Genomic DNA, 26,905 nt, shown 5'->3' with positions numbered 1-26,905 from the left:
TTGTAGAGGCCAGATCCTGATGTTTCAATAAATTATTTGTTATGTTCTATAATGTGATACAAAATTGACCTGATCTGATTTGGTCAAATTTATCAGATAACGTGTTTTTGTTGTTTCTTGAAATGTAAAGTGTTTCGTGTGATGGGGTTCTTTGTGTTCTAATAATTTAAATTAGTCTGGAGCCTTGGCTCTAAATATTTTTGTAATTATTTTATAGAAAACGGATTTCTTATGCTCAAAATCTAGAGGAGTGATATTAAAAATAATTATTTATTATTTTAATTGTTTAAATAAATTTTTTAGTAAAAATAAATAATTAAACTACTTTAACCTGTAATTTAATTATAGATCTATAATTAAATTATTATGTTAAAAAGATAATCAGCCCAATTATAATTATCAAACCTATATTTGCACCATTAATTATAAAAGTATCCAAAGTCTAAATAATTTATTATGTGCAAACATATTTGTTTAATTATTGATATTTTGTCAATATGTAGACTTTTCTTTCACTATAACCATAATAATATTATAATGTAATATAATATATGAAAATATATAAATAATCACAAAGATAAAAAATAATATTACAAATAAAATAAGAAATAGATAACATAGTAGATTTCAAATTTGATTTGACTTTTTAATACATATTAGAGTTAATTAAATGAGAATTCTATTTTGGTTTACAATTTTCATTGTATTATTTTTAATTTAGAAAGTATTTTAGAAAAATAGGAAGAGAGGCAAAATACTATTTAAAATCGAGAATAATATCAACGAATTGAGTCATATTAATCCTAAATTATAAAGTGATAAAATAATTACAAATTCTTATAAGTGACATCGTTATTAAGGTTCCTTCCTCTAAGATCTCTCATAAGAGAATCAAATTAATTTTACAAATAATTTGATGCACTATCTAAATTTAATTTTTTAAATAAAAAAGTAAAAATAAAAAAAAATAAAAATTTACGGATCGACCCAATTGTTTTTATTTTGTAGAAACTTTAAAATCATTCTAATGATCAGAATTCAAACTATATTCAATGAGTTATTTTTATCGCAATTTTAATATTTTTTAAAAATTTATTTTTGTATTAAAATACTTTTTTAAAAAATATAAATTTAACAAGTGATATTTGGTGATGATCATTTATATATATAGTAGAATGAGAATAAAAAATACCTCTTTGACTATCAATTAGATTAAACTCTTTACGCATAAGATTGAGTATTATTGAAGATGATGCATAATCAAATGTGATTTATTTTGTAGGTATATATATATATATTTATATATTTTTCTCATAGAATTATAAAAATAATTCATTCCCTTATCCTTTTATACACCATCATTATAATATCCAAATATGTTTGACCCTACCATTATCCAGAGTAGGTGTATGCTCTAAATTCGTCACTTGCTTTATTTTTGGGATAGCTTTAATAATTTTCTAATATTATTTCATCCATTCTATAATCATACTTTAATGATTTTATTACTTGATATAATCCAAGAGTTAAAAGGGTTTTTTTAAGATGTTCATACAAATATTCATACACCTTTAACTTTATATATATATATATATATATGTATTGAGAACTATATTACACACAGGTACAAGATGCACCGACCAATCAAATGTTTTTTCATTTGTCATATTTTATGTTTTTTTTCTCTTACATACATATTGTTTATAAAACTTCCCACTATATACGTTTTAAGTGGTTAATTTTATATTATGATATGTATATTTAATGTTTAATTAGTTTATGTTTAAATGATAAAAAGTTATATGTATATATATATATATATATTCGAGTTAGGGAATATAATTGATTAAGGTTTATATAACAGCTCTTATTCATGTATTACAGCTCTTGTTCATGGCAGCCGGTTCACCGTTAATAAAAAGAGTCTCTCTTGGGGGCTATATATATATATACATACATAGGACATATAACAAATGAGTGAGTTGGTTTCCAGCACTTTACAGCTTCCTCCTACCATCATGTAAAGCTTTAGCAAATGCTCTCGCCCGCTTCAGGAGACTTCAAATATATTCTTTACTTAGATAATTGATATATATATATATATATATATATTTATGAAATGTCATATATATTTTTTTCTGTATTATTATTAGAAAATTATATTATTATTGATATGCATATATTATTTAATTAATAAATTGAATGAATTTTTATTAAAAAAAAAATCACGCTCTACGTTTGCAAAAATGCTTAAAAAAAGAATCTATTTGTTTGAAATTTGTGAAAATTTTGTAATAATAATAATTTTATGTTGAGTATGGATTAAATTTTAAATATACATATGAAATCAGAATAAAAATATAATACACATACAATAGAAATATAAAGGAAATAACAACTATTTTTTTTTTGTCTAATTCAAATTATATATTTTCATAATTCTTTACTTAACATGTAAAAATATAAAACTTACAAATATGTAAATAAAGATAAGAACAATTTGATTATTTTCGGAATAAGTAAAATTTGAGAATTGGAAGAGAATAAAATACATTTTTATTAAAAGATAGTGTTAAAATGAATTTGGTAAAATTTTGGATGTAATAAAATATTATTACCATTCTCATGTATATATATATGTATATATATGTTCATGCACTTTATATACTATGGCACATTGACATGAGATAAAACAAAAAGAAGAGAAAAAGTCTTCCGAGGCCCCACAACATCTTTCATTGTCAATCACAAACAACAAAGATTTATAAGACAAACAACATTTCCTGTGATTATATTTTATATTATGAAATTAAATAAGAATAAAATAAATATAAATCAAACATTATTTTTTTAAAATGTTACTTCAAGGTCTCAATTAAAAAAATTTAATCACTACCTAACATTCTTTTTGTTTAAAAATATAATAAGTTTATTAAAATTTAATAAGACTTGGTCACGTAACCCATCAATACATTGATGAGTTAAATTATCAGATTTACTTAATTAAATATTATATGTTGGCAACTGCAAATACATGATACATTCACTATTAGAGGAGTTAATTTAATTATGTAATTATCATCAATTAAAGTAAATCTCATAAATTAGATGATTGGTAACCAATCAAATTAAATTCCACAAATTAAGTGATTGATAGTCAATCAAATTAAATTTCATAAATCATTTAATTGATTAAAATTAGAATATTTGATTGACCGTTAATTATATTTAATGAAAATTAAGCTATTATTTTCACTTTCATATAGTGTCAGAGCTATTATGCTTTTGACATGTTTCTTCCATTCTCTTTTTTTTTTCCTCACAATTCTCTATATTCTTTTTTAACCATAATGGCTTCCAAAGACATCTCTGCATCTTCAACTGCTCATACCATTATTCAAAATACCCAATCATCATTGGCAACACTTCCATATGCTCCATATCCTGCTTTTTCATAGCTATCGCGTGCACATTTTGTATCTCTTGAGACCAACGACACCCCCACATGGATACTTGATAGTGGGGTACCATATCATGTTACCGTAGACTTGAATAATCTTTCATTCCAACCTCTTTATGCAAGGTCCTATGACATTATGATCAGTGATGACTCGAGTCTTCATATTACCCATACATTTTTTACCACTCTTTCTACCCCTACTCGTATATTTAATTTACACAATTCCTTTGCATACCTAACATGAAAAACGACTTTATTTCTATTTATCAATTTTGCAATATTAATCATGTTTTTATAGAATTTTTACCTATTGTCTTTCATGTGAAGGACCTTAGCACATGGATAATTCTTTTGATAGGAAACACTAAAGATGGCGTCTATGAGTGGCCAACCTCCTCTCCAAATTGACTTATCCACTCGTTGCCTTTTTCAGCGTTAAGACCACTTCCTCTAAGTGGCACTCAAAATTAGGTCATCCATCCTCACCTTCCTCAATATATTATGTCAACATTTTCTTTACCTTACTCTACATCACAAAACGCTCATTGTAATGTGTGTCTAAGCAGTAATAGTCATAAACTTCCTTTACAACTATTGTTGTTTCATCTCATCCTTTACAAATAATATTTTCTGATGTTTGCACCTTCCTCGTTTACTCTGTTGATGATTTCAAGGATTATATTAGTTTTATTGATCACTTTACACGTTATGTATGGTATTACCCCTTAATAAAAAATATTATGTTTGTGATCTTTCCTCATCTTAAAGTATTAGTAAAAAATTACTTCAAACACTTTATTTTCACTCTTTACTCCAATAATGGTGGGGAATATCGAACATTAGATCAATTTGTATCCCTTTATCGAACCTCTTATCTCACCTCTCCCCTACATACACCTGAACACAATGGTCTCTTTGAACGTCGACATTAGTATTTTGTTGAAATCGATCTACCTATACTCATTCACGCCTCACTTATGCTCACATACTGAAATTATGCCTTTATAATTATTGTCTCTCATTAATCGCATGCCCACACCCACATTTTCTTTTTCTTTTCCTTATGAGTCTATGTTCTGCTTTCCACCAAACTACATAAAATTTCATATTTTGGGTTGTTTATGTTATCCATGACTTCCTCCCCATTCTAGTTACAAACTTAAGTCTCGATCCCTCCTTTGTGTGTTTGTTGGGTGCTCCTTTATCCAAAGTATCTATCTCTCTCTTAATCCTTCAATTTCTAAAATCTATACATCTCGTCATGTCAAGTTTATAAAATCTTTTTTTCCATTCAAATCCATTCAAAGCCATCTTAGGATTCCAAACCCAGAAACACTTCCAAATTGGTTTTCATCAGCGTCATTTGTTCCTATTAAGGTTGCGCCACTCAACACACTCTCCACAACCTTACCCCAAAGCTCAAATCCATCTTACAACCAATCTCTGGTCAACTATTTCACATCCTCCAACTATAGCGAACCCTCGAAAACTCCATGTCCTATACCTGAACCCCCACGTCCTCTCAACCAAACTTCGGTTGACCGAGCCCTACCATCCAATCGACCAGAATATTTAACTAACACCAATCATAACTCAAATAATCCACCCTCTAATTCTTTATCTCTCTCTCCAGACCCCTTTCCTCCAAACCCAACTATCAGCACGCACGTACCAAAAATAAAATTCATAAACCCATTCAAAAACTCAATCTTATTACTATTATCACCTCAAATCATCAACTTAAGCCATACACATTGACCCAAATCCTAAAAGATCCTATACGACTTTAGGCTACGTTTGAGGAATATGATGCTCTTGTGCGGAATAAAATATGGGAACTTGTCCCACCTGATTCAACACAAAGTCTTATCAATTGTAAATGGATTTTTAGAATTAAACATTTACCTGATGCCTCGGTCGGAAGGTATAAAGCTCGACTAGTTGTTAAAGGGTTCCATCAGCGTCTGGTATTGATTATCATGACACATTCAGTTCAGTTGTCAATCCTACCACTATTTGATTGGTTCTTAGTCTTGGTGTTAGCCGTAGGTGGTCTCTTCGTCAACTTAATATTAACAATGCTTTTATATAAGGTCATCTATCTGAAGATGTTTTCATGATACAACCACCAGGTTTTCTTGAGTGTGATAATCCTACGCAAGTCTGTAAGTTATGTAAGGCTATATATGGTCTCAAATAAGCACCACGAGCATGGTATAATGAATTAAGGCAATATCTTGTCACCTATAGGTTTACAAACTCTCATGGAGACACATCACTCTTTATCATCAACATTAGTTGTACTCAAATCTATCTCTTTGTGTATGTTGATGATATAATTATTACTAAAATAATGCCATTGTAATTCAATAATTTATTGATATTCTTAACAAAATATTTTCTATCAAAGATCTTGGTGATTTGATTTGTTTTTGTGTGTGTTGAAGTTGCTACTACTTTCACTGGTTCACTTCTCTCTCAGTGAAAGTATATCACAGATCTTCTCGCTTGCACAAATGTGACAAGAGCCAAATTTGTCACTATTCCACTTACCACTGAGCCAACACTTACAGTTTTATCTGGTTAGTACTACATTAATTGATCATTCTTAATACAAAGCAGTTATTGAAAGTCTCCAATACTTGTGTTTAACTCAATTCATACATCGACCTACTGCTGATCATTGGAATGTTGTCAAGTGTTTACTTTGCTATCTTTCTAGTACAGTTGGTTGTGGTTTTGCCTTGCACCACCATATATCTCTATCTCTTCATGCTTTCTTAGATGGTGGCTGGGTTGGTAATAAAGATGACGACACCTCCACCAATGCTTATATTGTTTACCTCAATCACGTTGCATGATTCTCTACTGAAGCTAAATATTGTTATGTTGTTGCTATAACTGTTAAGTTATGGTAGATTTGTTCTCTTGTAACTAAGTTTCATAAATATATTCCTGCTGCTCTAGTTATCTATTATGACAATATTCGTGCAACTCATCTTTGTTCCAATTCTGTTTTCCACTCACATATGAAGCATGTTGTGATTGATTATCATTTTATTTGGGATCATATTCAAAGTGGAGCTTTACTTGTCACTCATGTATCCTCAGAAGATCAATAAGTAATGTATTGACCAAACCTCTTCCATGCACTTACTTTCAAATTTTGAAGTCCAATATTGGACTCTCCATAGCAGCTCCATCTGGAGGGGGCATATTAGAGGAATTAATTTAATTGAGTAATTACCATCAATCAAATTAAATTTCACTAATTAGATAATTGATAGTTAATCAAATTAATTCTTACAAATTAGGTGGTTGATAGTCAATCAAACTAAATCCCACAAATCAAGTGATTAATTAGAATTAGAATATTTGATTGACCGTTAATTAAGATTGTACGTGTATATATACTTCATCTTTATTGAACAAGTCAATTAAACGAAATATAATTTTAACAACAACTTTCATCATTTTATTAAAGTTGAAAGAAATATAAATTGGATGAATAAACTCTATGTCCCTCAAATATAGCATTAGTCCATACAAGGAGTCAATTGACTAGTAAAGCTTAATCATATTGTGTATATATTTTATAATTTTACTTCATCGTACAAATTTCTCGTAAAATTTTTCAATATAACATGTTTTCTAAAATTAATTATATAGATACCCATAGAGATATATACATATATATATATTAACATTGTTTTTTTTTTCCAGCTTTACTTGAACGTCTAACATGCAGTTGCCTAAAAAATTGTTATAGTGTTTGATTTTAAACCTGTTTTGTTTTTTATTTAACTCATCTATTTTAAGTTAATACATTAATTTACGTTAGTCAAAATTTACATACATAATTCATAATCAAAGTAAATTTATTATCTTATTAATTTAACAACTAAGGGTTTATATTTCTATATGGGAAGAAATTATAAAAATATTTTATTTGAATTGAATATAAAATTTACTTGTAGAATATTAATTTATTTTTCTTTTAAATCTACATGCTATCTGTATTATGTTCATATTTTCATTTTATGAACATTGAAATTGAATCAAAGTATAAACTTAAGATTAAAAAGCTTATATATATATATATATATTGTAACACCCAAAATATGCTTTTTATTTTTATTTTTTTTAAATATAATTATTTATTTATTTAATTTATTTAAATTTATTTTATTTTAATTTAATGAAAAAAAGGGTAAAAATTTGTTAAGGATTAAATTGAAATCAACTTTGGAAAAAATAGGTAAAAATTTAGGTTCTGGTGGTATTTTTGAAAGAAAAATCAAAAACCGGGAGTCAAAACGCAATTTAAAAAAATTACACCACGTCAGATGCCTGGTCAGCAGCCCTGACCAACCAGGATGTGTCAGGTGGCAGAGGCACTGATGCAGGAGGCCACACGGGGGGGAGCCACGTGGGCGATCCGCGTGCAGGCGATCGAACGGCTGAGGTCTGTTCCTGCGCGCACGGACGACCCATATTGAATCGTGCATGGACGGTCTAGATTGAATCGTGCACGGACGGGCCAGATTGAATCCTAATGAATGGTCCAGATTCACTCTCTATTTAATTGCGATCGGACGGTCCAGATCAAAAGCGATGGACGGCCCAGATCAAAAGCGGATGGGTATAAATAACCCCATCCGCACCCAAACCCTAACCCTAGCTGTCAGAATCCCTTGCCGAACAGCTCAGCTTTCGGGGAGCCGACCGCTGCCACCCGCCGCCGCACCGGAACCTTTTGCGACCGCCAAAAAGGTAAAAATTTTCCCTCTTGCATGAAATTCAATTTTAAGTCTATCCATGGCCAAATCAGAGTGAAAGAACCGGCCAATTGGCCAGAAAATGCCGCCTAAGCCCGGCGGCGCTGCGAAAAATTTCACAAATCACCTCCGATGAGGCCCTTTTCGATTCCCATTTCGCGTAATTTTTTCACCTTTATGATAACCGTTTTCTTCTCTACAGGTTGACTGGAGCAAAACACCCAACTGCAACATGAGCCGGAGGAGCCGCCGCATCGGAGAGCCCCGCTGCTGGTGAGTTTCGGTTTCCTACATTTTTTGGGCTAACCGAGGGCCCTAAATGTGTTTTCTTGCCAGAACTAATGTAAATTTGGCCGAAAATAGCCAACCCGAAGTGGATCGCCGCCGCTTGCCGGAGCACGGCAAAGATGCCGTGCTGGATTTTCGAAATTGATCGAGTAGGCCATGGGGCTGATTTTTGGGTTTATTTGGGACATTTGTAGGTACCGTAAGCGCATTTTAGTTCCTGAAAAAAAAAATCAGGAAACCCAGGAACTACCGTAGGCGCAGTAAATCATTTAGTTTTTCGGCGTCAAATCAAGTAAGGACCCCTCACCCTATTTCCTATCATGGAATTGAAGTTTGAATAAATGATAATACTATATTTTGTACAAATTAAATAGATGTACATAATTAATTACGGATTGCTAATGGAGCCCGAACCGGACATTGTCCTCAGTTGATTTCTGTTGATTGATCTTACAGTTTAAAAGCTTGATGGTTTTTGGTTTATCTATTTTATGGTTTAAATGCATGTATTATTGTTTTACTTGACCACTGTTTGATTTTGGGATCTAAGATATGATTGCATTACCGGATGCATGTTTATTTATTTTTATAATTATGTTTGATTTGGTAACGGAGACTAAGGAAAAATAGGAAAAGGGTGTGATATAATAAACAGATAAGATGACAGCCTCACTAGATATCCTGGGAGATGGTAGACGGACCGGGTTCATAGGGAACCCTACCGTGAACGTTGTCTCATACCGGACGGGGTATGAAGACTTGGTATTTTGGTGCTCATACCGGACGGGGTATATGGTCGGCTATGTAATTAAAACTGTTAAGGAAAAAGGTTCGCGTGTAGCGGGGACACCCTTATGGATCTCCATAGATACTAGAAATAATTATGATTTAATTTATTATTAATAAATGTGAATTTATGATATGTTCTATGTTGTTGATCGTGCATGAAGTTATAATTTGTATGATATTATTGCTTCTATAATTTGTTTCGTAAATTTCCCAATAGTAAGTGAAAGGGTAAATGGTTTTATTTTTAATAAATGTATTGGTTTAAATTTAGTGATCCATTGGTTGTTTTTTATTTTCTACCAACCTTTACTTCTGTACTGGTGATATAGTGTGATGTCCTTACTGGGCTAGTGTAGCTCACCTCTTATTTAACTATTTCGGATCAAGAGAACCGGGTTCTTGAGCTCGATCCGCAAGAAGATTACGAGTAAATGCTAGATACTTTATATTTTCCTTTAGTTTTCTCATTTCTCGTGTTTCTTTCAGAGATATCATTCCATAATATTTGTTTAGTACTTTTAAGTTATTGTGTGAGTGACATAAACCTTAACCTTTTATCTCACTTACGCACTTAAATTATTATATATTTTTTTTTGAATTTCCATGATCGTTACATATATATATAAATTAGTAGGGATTTGAATTAATTTTTGAAAGAAATAATGCTAAAGTTTAGAAATTTTAATCACGTGCACAAAATGTTAATATATATATGTATAAATTCTCACTTAAAAATAAGTTATGACAGAATAATGGGTAATAAATGTTAAACAAACGTTTACGAAAAGTGATATAACTTGAATTTATTGTTTAATTTAATATAAAGTCATTTTTCATCAGTGTTGGAATATATATATATATATATATATATATATTGAAATTTCAACTAAGAATTTCCTAATTTGAACGAAAAAGGAAAAGAAAAGGAGGCATCAAGTTTTTGTAAGACAACTTAAAAAATGTAGTTTTTTATTTTAATAAATTAAAATATAAGTCAAATTTTTAACCTTTTGTCACCTGTAATCGTCATAAAATATTATTTTTACGTAGAAACATAAGAAACTTGTTGATTCTTATTTTAATTTTATAATATCCGAATCTAAAATTTAGCCCGAAATCAATTTTGATATTTTAAAAATAAATAAAAAAATTAATTTATAATTAATTTTATTTAGTTTTATTAAATTATTGAAAAAAATAAATAGAGATGTAATTAAAAATAATTTTAAAAAAAATGGGTGAAAATTTAAATTGGGAGAGTATTTTTTAAAAAAATTAAAAATAATGGGTTAAAATACAAATAGAAAAAATTCAACCACGTAGGATTGCCTAGTCAGCTGTAATGCCCCGTTTTTTTCTTTATTTCTATGGCATAGTTTACAACAAATCCATGATCATATACGAAAATTTCATTTCAAATCAGACATGCACATAGAAACACTATCACAATTTATTGTTCAGAGTCAAAATAAACTTGCAATCATACATGTAACATCACGTGAAATACATTCGTATACACTATCAACAGACACACTATCTACTCTACAACCAATTTTTACACATTTAATTCTGCCAATAAAGATCCTTATTCTGTTGCTCTATACGCTAGGCTCGGAAATCAGCAACTTCGATCCCGACTCCATTCCTACATTATCTGTGAATAGTAGAGAGTGAGTTCATATAACTCAGTACAGTAAAAATTAAGTTACAAATATGATATGTACAAATATGAAACTCAGTATTTCTATATGTACCCCATCACCCAACCTAAATCCTACCTTGTTATCACTATGGAACTACGCAAAACTAAAACTTACCCCAGTATTTTAAATATCATGCGTACCATGTGTGACTGTCTCCCAACGTCACCCCAAGCGTACAAATATTCTCACCCGTCACCAGTATCGGCGACCACCAATAAACCACCTATCTCTCGACCCCTAATAAGCCACACACACACACAGATACCATCCTTTCTCGTCACCAATATCGGTGACCAAACAACTTCCTGTCAGAGTCTCTCGACCATCACCACTATCGGCGATCAACTTACTTTTTTTAGGTAGCGACAACTAACATCGGCATTCCCCAATGCTACCAACTCAAACACAATATCATCGTGTCCTTACTCCCTCACCTTATCTTGAAGCTTTCTTATACCTTTAACCTGTATACCTAAACTACACGCGTCTCCCCATACTTGTAACGTTCCCTTGCCAACTACCAAATTTACAGTAGCTATACTAATCTATATACAACCCATACTCTCACACCACAAAGCTACACCACTCATCCCCTCGCCCTACATAGAGACACCCCTATACCTCTATTCCGACACTTCTTTCCCACGCTCTACGGCCTCTCTTTCCTCCTCTCAAATTTTCTACATCCACACACACTACTTCCTCCCTTACACAAATCCACCTCACTCACCAAATCCCTTCTTCTCTCTCTCTCCATGACCTACTCTAGATACTCCACTCTCAAATCCTGAAATCACCTCTCTCTCCTCTCGTGGTCCCCTCCGTAAACCTCCATTCGTACTCACACAACATCTCCTCCCTCTTATGAACCTCACTCTCACACTGCACATCTTTTTTTCTCTCCTCCTGCGGCCCCCTCCATACGCCTCCATTCACGCTCACACAAGATCTTCTCCCCCTCACAAACCTCACTCATACCACGCACTCCTTTTCTCTCCTCTCGCGGCCTAGCCTCCTCCATACGCCCCCGTTTACGCACAACATCTCCTCTCCCTCACAGACCGCACTCACACACCGCATTCCTTCCTTTCTCTTCTCTCGTGGCCTAGCCTCTTCCATACGCCCCCGCTCACACACAACATCTCATCTCCCTCACAGACCACACTCACACACTGCACTCCTTCCTTTCTCTCATCCCGCGGCCTAGCCTCCTCCATACGCCCTGCTCATACTCGACATCACCTCTCCCTCACAGACCTCTCTCCCACACCATATTTCTTCTTCTCTCTCCTTCCGTGGTCTCCTCCACACACCTCCACTCACACTCACAAACTCCTCCACCTACGGCAAACTTTCAAATCCACATCAACTAACGTATGAAACTTAAAATTATCGTACCTCCCATTTCCATCTTCTTTCCTCCCGCTGCTCGCACCGTCACCGTCCTCTTTCTTCTTCTCTCTCCCTTCTCGTCCCTCTCCGCTTCGGCTCCTCTCTCTCTCTCTTTGTCGAACCTTCTTTTCCCCCCACCCCGCTCTCTCTCTTCTTTGTCTTCTCTTTTCTTTTTCTTCCCTCCCTTTTTTTTTCTCTTTTCTCTTTTCTTTTCTTTTCCTCTTTTTTTTTCTTTCCCTTCTTCTATTTATACCTCACCTGCCTCTTAAAAGGACGTCATTTTTTTTTTAGTTACTACATCAGCAGCCTTGACAAACTGGAACATGCCGTGTGATAAGGTACACTGATATCGGTGCCACACGGGCGATCTGCGTGCCACGTGATCAAATAGCCTAGGATCGATCCCACGCGAGTGGACAACCTAGATTTATTTTTTTCTTAAGCGTGATCGGACGGTCGAGATCAATCACGATGGATGATCTATATTCGTTTTCTCCTTAAGTGCAATTGGACGGACGAGATCAATTGTGATGAATGACCCAGATCGACGTGGGATGGGTATAAATACTTCACGTCACACGGGAATCCAAACCCTAACCGTCAGCCCCTGCCGGATAAGAAGAACCAGATGCTAGATAAGGAGGCTAACCGTCGACTAACTCCGCATCGGAGCCACCACCGACCACCAAAAAAGGTAAAAATTCTTGCTACCTGCTCGGAATTCGATAACAAGTACCCTGTGGCCAAATCAGAGAAAGAAAGATGGCGGGTGAGCCAAAAATCGTGGGCAATGTCCAGTGGAGCCGTCACGGCTAAAACTCCAAAATTCCTTCAATGAGCCCCTTTCCAATTCTCGTTTTATACAATTTTTCAATCATTGTGTTCACCGTTCTTTTCTGTGCAGGTTAACCAAAGAAGGAACCCCAACTGTAAAGGAGGATCGACGGAGCCGCCACACCCGGTGACCCACTGTCGGTAGGTTCAATGTTTTTGGTGATTTTTCGATTAACTGAGGAATCCTAACATGTTTTTCCACAGGGATATGTGTAAAGTTTGCCAATACCGGCCAAAATTGACCTGACCGAGGCAGACTGTCGCTGTGGATGTCGAAGCACGACAGCACTTCTGTGTTGGAATTCCAAATTTGGCCGGAAAGGATTTTGGATACAGATTTTAGATTTTTGAGATATTTTTAGGTACATGACGAGTGTTTTGAATTTTGCAAGAAAAATTCAGAAAATCTAGTATCCGTTAAAAGACATCGTAGATAGTGTGACGTCTCGAAACACAGATCCGGGTAAGGATTCCTCACCCTATTCTCCATTATGATAAATTAGGGCTTAACGATTATATAATTTTTTATTTTTGTGAAAAATTTAAAAATTTTAAAAATAATTACAAGTTACTAGTGAAGTCAGAACCGGTTACTTCACAATTATCTTGATTTTCTATTTATTTTCTTGTACTGTTTTACTTATTTTATTTTCGTATAGTAAATATTTTTAATTTATAGTTCAATGGTCTTATCAACTTATTTGGTTATTTTGGCTATACACCGTCAGCATAAATGTAATTTAATTAATATGTGAATGTGATATGAGATATTGGTATGCGTTTATTGATTGTTTGTTGATGAAAATCTGTATGTGAAAGACTTGTTGGTTACTTAGGGAAAGGACGGACGAACCCGGTACATAGGAAACCCTATATTGAACATTACCTTAGTCGGACGGGACTGGGAAGTCCCTTAATGAAAAGGTTTAGAAGATATGATTTATCTTCATATTAGACGAGGTATCGAGGCGATGGAATATTTGGCGTCCACTACCGGGCGGGGTATGGAGACAGCCGGTCAATTGTAAAATTGGATATTGGGTTCATGAGTAAGGAGAACATTCTTATGAACCTTCAAGGGTACCAGTAAACAGGTAAGAAATGAAAGTTATTGTCTTGTATTCTCCTATGCGTGAACGTAAAAGGTGGTATATATATGGGTCTTCATAGGTTGTTTTTAGAAAACTCGTTACGGTTAGTATCAAACAAACATCTTAAAGTTTAAAGGTATTTAAATAAAGTAAGATCTCTATTAATTATTTTTCTGATTTTTACCAATCTTCAGTTTTTCGTTTATGTTATTAGTGTGATATTTTTACTGGATTAGTGCACATCTCCATTTTATTAGTAATTTCATATCAAGAGAATCAAGATCTAGATCCCAATCAGCAAGAGAGTTGTGAGTAGTTCACCAATCGGACTCCTTTCAAGTGCTAGTGAAGGTTGTCTTATGGTACTTTTGTATTCACTCTTCTTTTCATTTCTTTAATTATCGTTTGTATTCCAGAAGAGACATTCTAGTAACCACATTGGACATTCTAAATTATTGTGTAGGGAATGTGAACCCTACTTCTATTAATCGTTTCCGCATTTAATTTTATAAATTTATTTCCCTTTAAAATTTTGGGCCTTTACAAATTTAGTCGCTCTAACTGTATTAACATACTAATTGGTTAAATCTACAGTTATACTGAATCAAATATTGCATACCAACTATAGCAGACGTAATCTATTTACAAAATAACAGCTATTATGTATTGAATGAAATTTAATCTTGTAATTTTTAAATAAAATAAAAATATTTTAACTATCACACCACCATATTGTTTGGTATCAACATTAGGCTCCATCACTATTAGAAATATGTTATTGAGTATCTATAGTTGGTAATTTCGAAATTTGCTCATACCCTTAACCCTCGTTTAATTTCTAAAATGAAAAAATGAACTAAAAAGTAATTATTTGGAAAAGAATAATTTCCATAAAATTTATTTGTGAAATTCACATTGATTTTAGTTAAAAAAAAAGCAATTATTTAGAAAATCACAAAACCAATATTATATAAATTTTAATGTAGAGTCAAATAATACATTGCAAATTCTATCAAGCTTAGTTAATATAGAACAGAGAAACCAGAAGAAATTCACTCTTCCAAAATTAATACAATTACAGATCAATGAGATTTTTCTCATCTTATTATATCAATCCAGGGCTATATATATCAGTAAACACATATGAATCACAAAAAAGAAAAAGAAAAAGAAAACCCAATTACAAATTGCAGCGACATGAGCCTTAATTAATTATTTTAAGTTCTTAGGCTCATCATTTGTTGGGTGTTTTTATGAAACCCACATGTGATGAGTTAGAAACCTTTGTAAGGGTTAGCATATCATTAGCAGTCCAGCATGTTGAATCTTCTCTGTGGTAGAAATACCCTAAGCACTTGCAGTCTCTGCTACACTTCTTCTCGCAGTCAGTCTCCTTGATTCTATCTCCCTTGTTGAATTTGCTCATGAAATGATCAACACCTTCAATTTTATAGTAATGGAAATCACTCGGTCTACAAGAAGTTAACTTCTTGGCCTCACAGCTCTTGCTCCAACCCAGCAACCCATTAGGCGACGGACAGGCGACGCACTGGCTGTCCTCACAGACTCCGAAACTCCCACATCGTTCAGGTAATTGACACTCGGTGTCCCAGAGGAAAGAAGGCTCTCTTTTGAACATGGTGAAAGTTTCTTCCCAGGCTCCATTATCGACCTTGTCGTAAAAAGTGAAGAGCTTTACAGTCCCGTCAATCCCAAGTCTGAGGAATGTAAGTGTGCTGTTGTATTTGGGTCTGGCTAAGATCAGACCGCCGCCAAAGTCTGTGTTGGATTCTTTCAAATCGAAGTTTAAAACCCAAGCGAAATTCTCATCTGTTTCTGGCGAGCTGGTGAGAGTTGCGTTTGCCAAGATGCCATTTTTAGAAGCAGAGATGAAAGATGAAGTGAAATAGACGAGGGGTTTAGCCGAGTTTGGACTCTTGAAATACAAAGCTACTCTTTTGGGTTCCAACACTAAACTATAAGCTCCATTGGCGTTGACTTTTTCTGAAGCGCGGCTGACCAATTTTGTGACACCACTGAGACGAAGAGATTGACCCACTAAGAGAGTATCAGTTGGGGAATCAAAGCTCTGCCAAATGAAATTACCCTTTGAGTCGTGGAGCACCATGTTGCCATTTGAGAGCAGTTTGAAACCCACAACACCTTTGTTGGCTGTGTTTGTTTGCCAGGCGATTGTGCCATCGGCGTCGGCGAGGACAAGGTTACCGTCGGTGCCGAGAGAGAAGGTGGCGTTTTCGCCGACGGGTCGGCCTCTGTTGGCTTCCCAAACCCAACGGAACAAGGATTCTGATCGGGTGGTGGCCATTCGAAGAGCGAGAGTGTAGGCATTGGGAGTGGTGTTGTAAAATGCGATTTGAAAGGGTGCGGTGCCAATGCTTAGAACACGGTAGTTGCCATCGTATTCGACAATGAAAGGCCCGAATTCTCCTTCGTTGACGAATCTGAATGTTTCAGAAGGAGGAACAGCGGCTTGAGCAATGCAAGAAAAGGCTGGTAAAAGCAAAAGAAAAAGAAACGAGGGAGCCCAGAAAGGAGAAGAAGAAGACATGGTTGGATGAGGATACGAAATGCAAGAAGCAATGAGTAGTGGATATGGGTGGAAAATGGAGTTCCAGCCATATTTATAGTGGGTAAAGGAGGCTACTCCATTGTTGAAGACGCTGCGAAATGGTTAGATATGATGTTTCAATGCCGTCACGTGTATAAATTATTTGTTTATCTTTCGATAATGTGATGCAAAATTGACGTGATCTGATATGGTCAAATTTTATTTATATATTTTTAATTTCTCATCACATGTGGGTTTTATGTTGACCCATAAAGCAGATGATGCCTTTTTGTCGTTTTTTGAAAATTAGAAACATGTAAAGTGTAATGTGATTATTTCTTTACATTATCTGTTTTTCTCTCCAGTTATTTGGGTTCTAATTTAAAATAGATATATTAATTCGACTTTTTAATTTTAAGTATAATTATAAAAATATTTATAACATAAAAAAAAATTTATTTAAAACTTAGATATTTTTGCGATTATTTTTACTATTTGAACCAAATATGACAAAAGAAAGAAATATTCGTGTACTTTAATTATCTTATTATTTTATTTTTTGATATAATCCAAAGTAAAAAGAGTACTTTGTACATTAATATAAATATTCATATATTTTTAACGTTATATATATAAATATGTTGAGGACTATCATACCCATGGGTGCATGATATACCAACCAATCAAACCTTTCTTCATTTGTCGTACTCTGTTTTTTTCTCTTACATACATATTGTTTATAAAGTTTCCTATTATATATGTTTTATATAATGCCCCGAAAAATTAAAAAGAAAATAGATAAAAATTTAACTATAGAAGCGAAATAAAAGGTTAAAGTTTACATTCCTTCCACAATAACTCAAAAATACTAAACAATCTTACGAAATTCATTCTTTGAAAGAAAAACAAGAAATGAGGAAACAAACAAAAAATAGAAAATATCTAACATCTACTTGTAATTTTCTTGCGGATCGGCCTTTATAACCTAGTTCTCTTGATCTTAAATAGTTAAATAAATGATGAACTACACTAACCCAGTAAAGATATCATACTATATCACTGACACAGAAGTAAAAGTTGGTATAAAATCAAAAACAACTAATGGAGCATTAAATTTAGCAAATTCATTTATCAATCATAAAATCATTTCTCGTTTGCTTACTATAGTGGAATTTATAAAAACAACCTGTAAAAATAATAATATCATACAGATCAATATTTCATGCATAATCAGCTATCATAGTACATATTATAAATCAATATCCATTATCAATAAACTCAACAATAACTACCACTCTTTTCACTAGCTTGCTGGTATCCATAAGGGTTCATAGGGATGCTTCCGCTACACGTGAACCCCATTTATTATTTTCAATTATGGGCCGTCCTCATACCTCGTTCGGCATAAGCGCCAATTTATCAAACCTCAATACCCGGTCTAGTATGAGGGTGAAGGGGGCCATCCCCATACCCCGTCCAGTATGAGCGCCAAATTATCAAGTCTTCATACCCCGTCCGGTATGAGATAACGTTCACGGTAGGATTTTCTATGTACTCGGTCCGTCCACCATCTCTCAAGATATCCAGTAAGACTGTCTTTTTGTCTAATTATTTAATCACACAACTTTTTTACCGTTTAAACTTTATTTTTTCTGATTCAGCAGTAAACACGTAAAATAAATCATGCATGCGTTCAAAATCATAAAATGAATAAATAAGATACCATCATGCAAGTAAACTGTAAAAACAATCAACAACAATAGTAGATAATTTTCAGTTCTGGCTCTATTACCAATCCATAATTAATTATGCATATTTGCTAAAATCGCACAAAATGCCACATTATTATTTATTTAAACTTTAGTTTTATGATAGAGAATAGAGTGATGGATCCTTACTCAATTTGACGCCCGAAAAACTAAACTATTTACTGAGCCTACAAATGTTCCAAATAAACCAAAAATCAGTTCTGGGGCCCACTCGGTCAATTTTAAAATTCTGGCACGGTGGCTCTGTTGTGCTCTAACAAGTGGGGGTGGTCAGTCTCGGGTCAGCCGTTTTCGGCCATTTTTGACTAAATTCGGCCGATTTTGCATCGATCCCTGTGAGAAAACATGTTAAAGGACATCGGTTGGGCAAAAAAATACGAAAAACTGAAACTCACCGGCGTCAAGGCTCTCCGGTGCGGCGGCTCCTTCAGCTCACATTGTGGTTGGATGTTTTGCTTTGGTCAACTTATAGAGAAGATGATGATGATCAGAACGGTGGAAAAATTACGCAAAATGGGAATCGGAAAGGGCATAATCGGAGGCATTTTGTAAAATTTCCCGCGGCGCCGCCGCCAGGCTTCGTGTAACACCCTAATTTTAATTATTATTATTATTATTGGAATTGTTATAATTTTGATTTATTTTAATTTTTTTAATTGATTTATTTAAGTAATAATATAATTGTTTTAATTTAGTTTAATTTAATTTAATAGAAATAAAAATAATAATAATGATAAAAATGGATAAAATTATTTTTTGGGTTTAATTGAAAATAATTTTGGAAAAAATGGGTGAAAATTCGGATTTTAGGGGTGTTTTTGAAAAGAAAATTAAAAACCAGAGGTCAAAATGTAATTTAAAAAAATTACGCCACGTCAGCAGCCCGGTCAGTGACACCGGCCAACTAAGACACGCCGCGTGGCAGAGACACTGACGCAGGAAGGCCACGCGGAACGAGCCACGTGGGCGATCCGCGTGCGCGCGATGGAACGGCTGAGATCCGTTCCCGCGTACACGGACGACCCAGATCAAACTCGCGCGCGATGGCCCAGATTGCACGCGTGCAGACGGCCCAGATTGAATCACGCACGGACGGTCCATATCGCATTGCGATGGACGGCCCAGATTTATTTTTAATTTAATCGTGATCGGACGGTCGAGATTAAATCGTGATGGATGGCTCATATTAAAAAGGGAAGGTTATAAATAATCTCATCCACACCCAACCCCAAACCCTAGCCGCCAGAGTCCTCGCCGGAGAAGACAACCCAACCACCGGAGGAACCGACCGCCGCCAACTACCGTCGCACCGGAGCACTTTTCGACTGCCAAAATTTCTTCCCTTGGCTCGGATTTCGATGCTGAACCCCCTGTGGCCAAATCAGAGCCAAACCACTGGCCAATTAGCCGAAAAACGCCGCCGAAGCCCAGCGGTGCTGCCGCGGATTTTCTCAATTTTTGCCTCCGATGAGGCCTTTCCCGATTCCCGTTCGATGTAATTTTTACACCACAGTGACCACCGTCCTTTCCTCTACAGGTTGACCGGAGCAAAATGCTAAATCACGACTCGCGCCGGAGGAGTCGCCGCACCCGAGAGCTCCACCGCCGGTAAGTCTCAGTTTTTTGAGTTTTTTCGGCCCACCGAGGGCCTTACGTGTGTTTTATCACAGGAACCAATACAAGTTTGGCCGAATTCGGCCGGAAACGGCCAACCCGAGGCGGATCGCTGCTGCAAGCGGCGGCACCGTCGCCGGAGCACAGTGGAGCCGCCGTGCTGAAATTCCGAAATTGGCAGAGGAGGCCCTGTGTCTGATTTGGAATTTTTTAAGGACATGTGCAGGTACCGAAAGTGTATTTCAGTTTCCAAAAAAAAATTCAGAGAATCTAAGGATTGCTCGTTGGCACAGTAAAAAAATCGATTTTAAACTTCAAACCAAGTAAGGATCTCTCACCCTATTTCCTATCACGGTATTAAAGTTTAATAAATGATAAAACTGTATTTTATGAATTCATGAATATGTATAATTAATTAACGTTGCTAATGGAGCCCGAATCTGATATGCTTTTCAGTCAGTCCCTGTTTGATTTATTTTACAGTCTAAATGCAGTGTAGTATCTGATTTGTTTATTCTGTGGCTTCGTATGCATGATTCGCTGTTTAATTTATTATGGTTTGATTATTATGAACCCAATGTTATGTTTGCGTGGTTTGGTATTCGTTACTGGTTTACGTATTCATGTTTGATTGGGTAATTGAGACTAAGAACAAATAGGAACGGATTGAGTTGATAAATGGATAGGTTAACAGCCTCACTAGATATCCTGCGAGATGGTGGACAGACCGGATCCATAGGGGACCCTACCGGGAACGTTATCTCTCACACCGGACGGAGTATGGAGACTTTAAATATTTTGGCGCTCATACCAGACGGAGTATGGGAACGACCCTGGAATTAAGTTGTTAAAAGTAATGGTTCGCAGGTGGCAGGAACCCCTATGGATCCCCATGGATACTGGTAGGCTGGTGAATGAGGAAATTTGTTTCTTGATGATTGAAATATTAAAAGTATGACATGTGTTATGTTACAGAGGACGTATAATTTCATGATATTATAATGTTATTGTTTTCATAAGTTGTTTTCATGAATCTCACCGAGGTAAGTGGACAGTAAAAGATTTTATTATTGATAAATGAATTTGTTATAAATTATGCTCTATTGGTCGTTTTTGTTTTCTACCAATCTTTATTTCTGTGACAGTGAGATAGTGTGACATTCTTTACTGGGTTAGTGTAGCTCATTCCTTACTTAACAATTTCATATCAGGAGGACTTGGTTCCCGAGTCCGTTCCACTGGAAAACGGCGAGTAGATGCCTAAAGATTTTATAGTTTTTATTATAGTATTCACTTTAGTTAGCTTATTCTTTCATACGTTAATACGTTTTGGTTATTGTGTAAGGGATGTTAATCATAATATTTTATTTCGCTTCCACACTTACAATTTTACATATGCGTTTCCTTTTAATTTCCGGAGCCGTTACACTTCACCAGTATTTTTTGGCCAATTAACTGATCTTTTTGCTCTGATTTGGCCATAGGTAAGCTTAAAATCGAATTTCGTGTAAAAAGAGAAGTTAAGGCGATCGGAAAGGGTTCTGGTGCGACGGCGTGTGGCGGCGGTCGGCTCCCCGGCAGCTGGATCTTCTCCGACAAGGGGTTCTGGCGGTTAGGGTTAGGGCTTGGTGCAGATGGGGGTTATTTATATTCATCCGCTTTTGATCTGGACCGTCGATCGCGTTTGATCTGAACCGTCCGATTGCGATTAAATAGGGAGTGAATCTGAGCTGTTCATCACAATCCTATATCGACCGTCCATCATGATTCTCTCTGAACTGTCCGATCGCATTTAAATCTGGCCGTTCGATCGCGTTTGGGAGGGAACGCATCCAGACCATCTGTGCGCGTGGGAACGGACCTTAGTCGTTCGATCACGGGCACGCAGATCGCCCACGTAGCCTCCCGCGTCAGCGTCTCTACCACTTGGCGCATCCTGGTTGGTCATGACTATTGACCGAACGTCTGACGTGGCGAAATTTCCAAAACTCAAATTTTCTCAATTTTTCTCTAAAATTATTTTCAATTTAATTCTTTATCAATTTTATTTTATTTTTATCTTAAATAAAATAAAATAAAATACAATAAAATAAAATAAAATAATAAAAATTATATTTATCTTTTGTTTAATTTAAAAAAAAAATTTGTGGGTGTTACATTTTAAGTGTTATATTTTATATTATGATGTTTATTTTTAATGTTTTATCAATTTATAATAAATGATAAACAACTATATATATATATATATTCGGGAAAAGTGATAATGATTGATTAAGGTTTGTATAACAACTCTTGTTCATATATGACAGTTTTTGTTCATGGCGGCCGGTTCAACATTAATAAGAAGCGTCTTTCTTGGGGGCTATAAATATTTATACATAATATAAACAAGTGAGTTTAGTTTAGGAGACTTTACACCTTTGTCCTACCATTATGTAAAGCTTCAGCAAATGCTCTCGCCCACTTTAGGAGACTTCAAATATATCCTCCGCAAATATTATTTAATTAAAATATTGTATCTTTTTTTGTATTATTATTGATGTATATTTATTATTTAATTAATAAAATATAAAAAAATTTATTAAAAAATATAGTTTACTTTTATAAAATAATTTAAAACAGAATTTTTTCTTTTGAAATTTGTGAATATTCAATAATAATAACAGTTTTATGTTGAGTTTGAATTAAATTTTAAGCGCATTCAAAATATAACAGACGTAGAACTGAAATATAAACTAAAATAATAATTATATTTTTTTTACCTATTTCAAATTTAAATATTTTGATAATTCTTTATTTAACATGTAAAAGTATAAAACTTACTATTATTTAATTAAAGATAAGAACAATTTGATTTAATCATGGGCAATATATATAAATTGTGATTCTTTTCTGAATAAGTAAAATTTGAGAATTGAACAATAGTAAAATACATTTTAATAAAAGACATGTTAAAAAGAATTTGGTAAAATTTTTGAATATAATAATTTTTTTTTACCATTCTCATGTGTGTATATGTACATGCACTTTATATACTATGGCATATTGACATGAGATAAAACAAAAAGAAGAGAACAAGTCTTCTAAGGTCCAACAACATCTTTCATTGTCAATCACAAACAACAAAGATTCCTGTGGTTGCATTTTATATCATGGAAATAAATAAGAATAAAATAAATCTAAATCAAAAATAACTTTTTAAATGTTATTTTATTATTTTATCTCATTCTATCTATTTTAATTTTTTTTAAAAAAAATTTAATCACTATAAAATATTTTTTTTAATAGAAAATAAATTTATTGAAATTTAATCGGATTTGATCACGTAATACCACATACGTATTAGTGAATTATATGCCGTTAACTTTTAATTTATAATACACTCGTAAAACAAAATTTAAATTTTTATTTAGATAAAAAACAAATATCTTAATTATTAAACTTCTGTATTAGCTTTAAATCATTTTTTTTAGTTGATTAATATATAAATTTGAGAAATAAACTCTATAAAAATCATGAATTTGTCTCCAAAATATATCACTAATCAATACAACGAGTCAATCTACTAGTAAAGCTTATGATCATATATAAATTTTTGGTCATGCAGCCTCGAAGTTCTATATCCAATTTGCAGATCCACTCATCTTGGAGCTTTTTTCGTGGAGGGTGGCAAATAGCCTTTGGGGAATTAAGAAATTCATTAGATTAGATAAAGAATATTTTAATCATATATAAAAAGTTTATGTTATGATCGGGTTTCATATCATAGTTAAATCACACATGTACTTTATTTAAAAATCATAAATTTAAATATATAAAATTTATTTGTTAATAATATATTATGAATTAATAGTAATTAATTCATAATATTTAATTCAGTATAATATAAAAAAATCAATTAAATTAGGTTCGTTCTAATAAGTAATGATATATCTGGACTAAAAAATAATATTATGTGATGAATAACTTAAATGATCACAACAGATAAAAGAAATCCGATTTAAGTTTTTTGGAAATTAGTAGTTTGGATTAAAAGTTGTTAGGCCAATTTGTTACTGTAATTTGGGAGAACATTTTTAATGATTTATAGGAGTTATAATATATTAATTTCAATTCAGAAACATTAATATAATTAGAATTTAATATATTTTTTTATAAAATGTATATATATATTTGAAAATTCAACTAAGAATTTCCCCATTTGAACGGAAAAGGAAAAATAAATGGAGGCATAAAGTTATTGGGTTAATAACCCAAACTCCAGCCCATTTTCAGGACAATATCCGGCCTTTAGATTTCCAATTCATGTGCAGCTCAAGAAATTTGAACCATCTAAAAAAGTATTTAAAAAATAAAAAATAAATAAATTAATTAAAAGTTAAGTGAAAATTTTAATCCACTGTTACTACTTAAATAAAGTAATTTAATTGTCATGATGTATTAATTTAGTTTAGAAATGTAATAAACTCACTAAAATTTACTTCAACTTAGTTATTGCAACTTCGTTATAACAGTGAGTTAAGTACGTGAATTCACTGAATTGATAAGTTAAATATATAATTCTACTAAATTAAATATTATAAACTGATTATCACTAAAATCATATTACGCTCATAATGTTGAATTGAGTAAGATTTAAAATCGTGACTATTAAATAAAATACAAATATTTTAATTATCAAACTATAATTTCGTTAGAAATCAAAATTAGAAATGGCATTGTTGAATATATGTGGTTGGTAATTTCAAAGTTTTTTCATATTCTTAGCCCTCCTTTAATTTATGAAATGATAAAATGAGAAAAAAAAAAGTAACTGTCTAAAAAATAAAAAATTTTACATAATTCATTTGTAAAATTCACACTAATTTTTTGAGTAAAAAATGCAGTTATTTAGAAAATCATAAAATCAATATTACATCAATTTTTTAAATGTAAAATTCAAATAATATATTGTAAATTCTGTCAAATGAAAGAGAGCAAGTAGAAGAAATTCACTCTTTCAAAATTAAAGCAATTAAAAACTAATGAGATTTTTCTCATCTTATTACACCAATTCAGGGGCTACATATATAATAACTCTTTACAAAGATCAATCAACCAAAATTTAATATAAAAAGAAAAAGAAAAACCCAATTACAAATTGCAGGAACATAAACATTACTTAATCATAGATTATTTTAATTTTTTAGGCTCATCATTTGTTGGGTGTTTTTATGAAACCCACATGTGATGAATTAGAAACCTTTGTAAGGGTTAGCAGATCATTAGCAATCCAGCATCTTGAAACTTCTCTGTGGTAGAAATACCCTAAACACTTGCAGTCTCTGCTACATTTCTTCTCGCAGTCAGCCTCCTTCACTTTATCTCCCTTGTTGAATTTGCTCATGAAATGGTCAACTCCTTCAATTTTGTAGTAATGGAAATCACTCGGTTTACAAGAAGCCAACTTCTTAGCCTCACAGTTCTTGCTCCAACCAAGCAACCCATTAGGGGACGGACAGGCGACACACTGGCTGTCCTCACAGACTCCGAAACTCCCACATCGTTCAGGTAATTGACACTCGGTGTCCCAGAGGAAAGAAGGCTCTCTTTTGAACATGGTGAAGGTTTCCTCCCAGGCTCCATTATCGACCTTGTCGTAAAAAGTGAAGAGCTTTACAGTCCCATCAATCCCAAGTCTGAGGAATGTAAGTGTGCTGTTGTATTTGGGTCTGGCTAAGATCGGACCGCCGCCAAAACCTGTGTTGGATTCTTTTAAACTGAAGTCTAAAATCCAAGCGAAATTCTCATCTGTTTCTGGCGAGCTAGTGAGTGTTGCGTTTGCCAAGATGCCATTTTTAGAAGCAGAGATGAAAGATGATGTGAAATAGACGAGGGGATTAAACGAGTTTGGACTCTTGAAATACAAAGCTACTCTTTTGGGTTCCAACACTAGACTATAAGCTCCGTTAGCGTTGACTTTTTCTGATGCGCGGCTGACCAGTTTTGTGACACCACCGAGACGAAGAGACTGACCCACTAAGAGAGTATCAGTTGGGGAATCAAAACTCTGCCAAATGAAATTACCCTTTGAGTCGTGGAGCACCATGTTGCCATTTGAGAGCAGTTTGAAACCCACAACACCTTTGTTGGCTGTGTTGGTTTGCCAGGCGATTGTGCCATCGGCGTCGGCGAGGACAAGGTTACCGTCGGTGCCGAGAGAGAAGGTGGCGTTTTCGCCGACGGGTCGGCCTCTGTTGGCTTCCCAAACCCAACGGAACAAGGATTCTGATCGGGTGGTGGCCATTCGAAGAGCGAGAGTGTAGGCATTGGGAGTGGTGTTATAAAAAGCGAGTTGAAAGGGTGCGGTGCCAATGCTTAGAACACGGTAGTTGCCATCGTATTCGACGATGAAAGGCCCGAATTCTCCTTCGTTGACGAATCTGAAAGTTTCAGAAGGAGGAACAACAGATTGAGCAATGCAAGAAAAGGCTGATAAAAACAAAAGAAAAAGAAATGAGCCAGCCAAGGAAGAAGAAGAAGAAGAAGAAGAAGAAGAAGAAGAAGAAGAAGAAGAAGACATGTTTTGATGAGGATATGAAATGCAAGATGCAGTGAGGAGTGGATTGTGGGGGAAAT

At 33.9% G+C, this 26,905-nt stretch overlaps 2 pseudogenes; both read right to left on the bottom strand.

Annotated features, from left to right (window-relative positions):
• Positions 1 to 15,432: 15,432 nt before the first annotated feature.
• Positions 15,433 to 16,959, bottom strand: LOC110810920 (epidermis-specific secreted glycoprotein EP1 pseudogene; annotated as a pseudogene).
• Positions 16,960 to 25,268: 8,309 nt separating this feature from the next.
• On the bottom strand, positions 25,269 to 26,905 carry LOC110810931 (epidermis-specific secreted glycoprotein EP1 pseudogene; annotated as a pseudogene).

This window comes from Carica papaya, chromosome 4 (assembly GCF_054855325.1).
Source record: "Carica papaya isolate Zhongbai chromosome 4, ASM5485532v1, whole genome shotgun sequence".
NCBI classification, from domain to species: domain Eukaryota; kingdom Viridiplantae; phylum Streptophyta; class Magnoliopsida; order Brassicales; family Caricaceae; genus Carica; species Carica papaya.
Note: the sequence above shows the minus strand (reverse complement) of the source record. Positions and strands in the feature narration are given on the sequence as shown.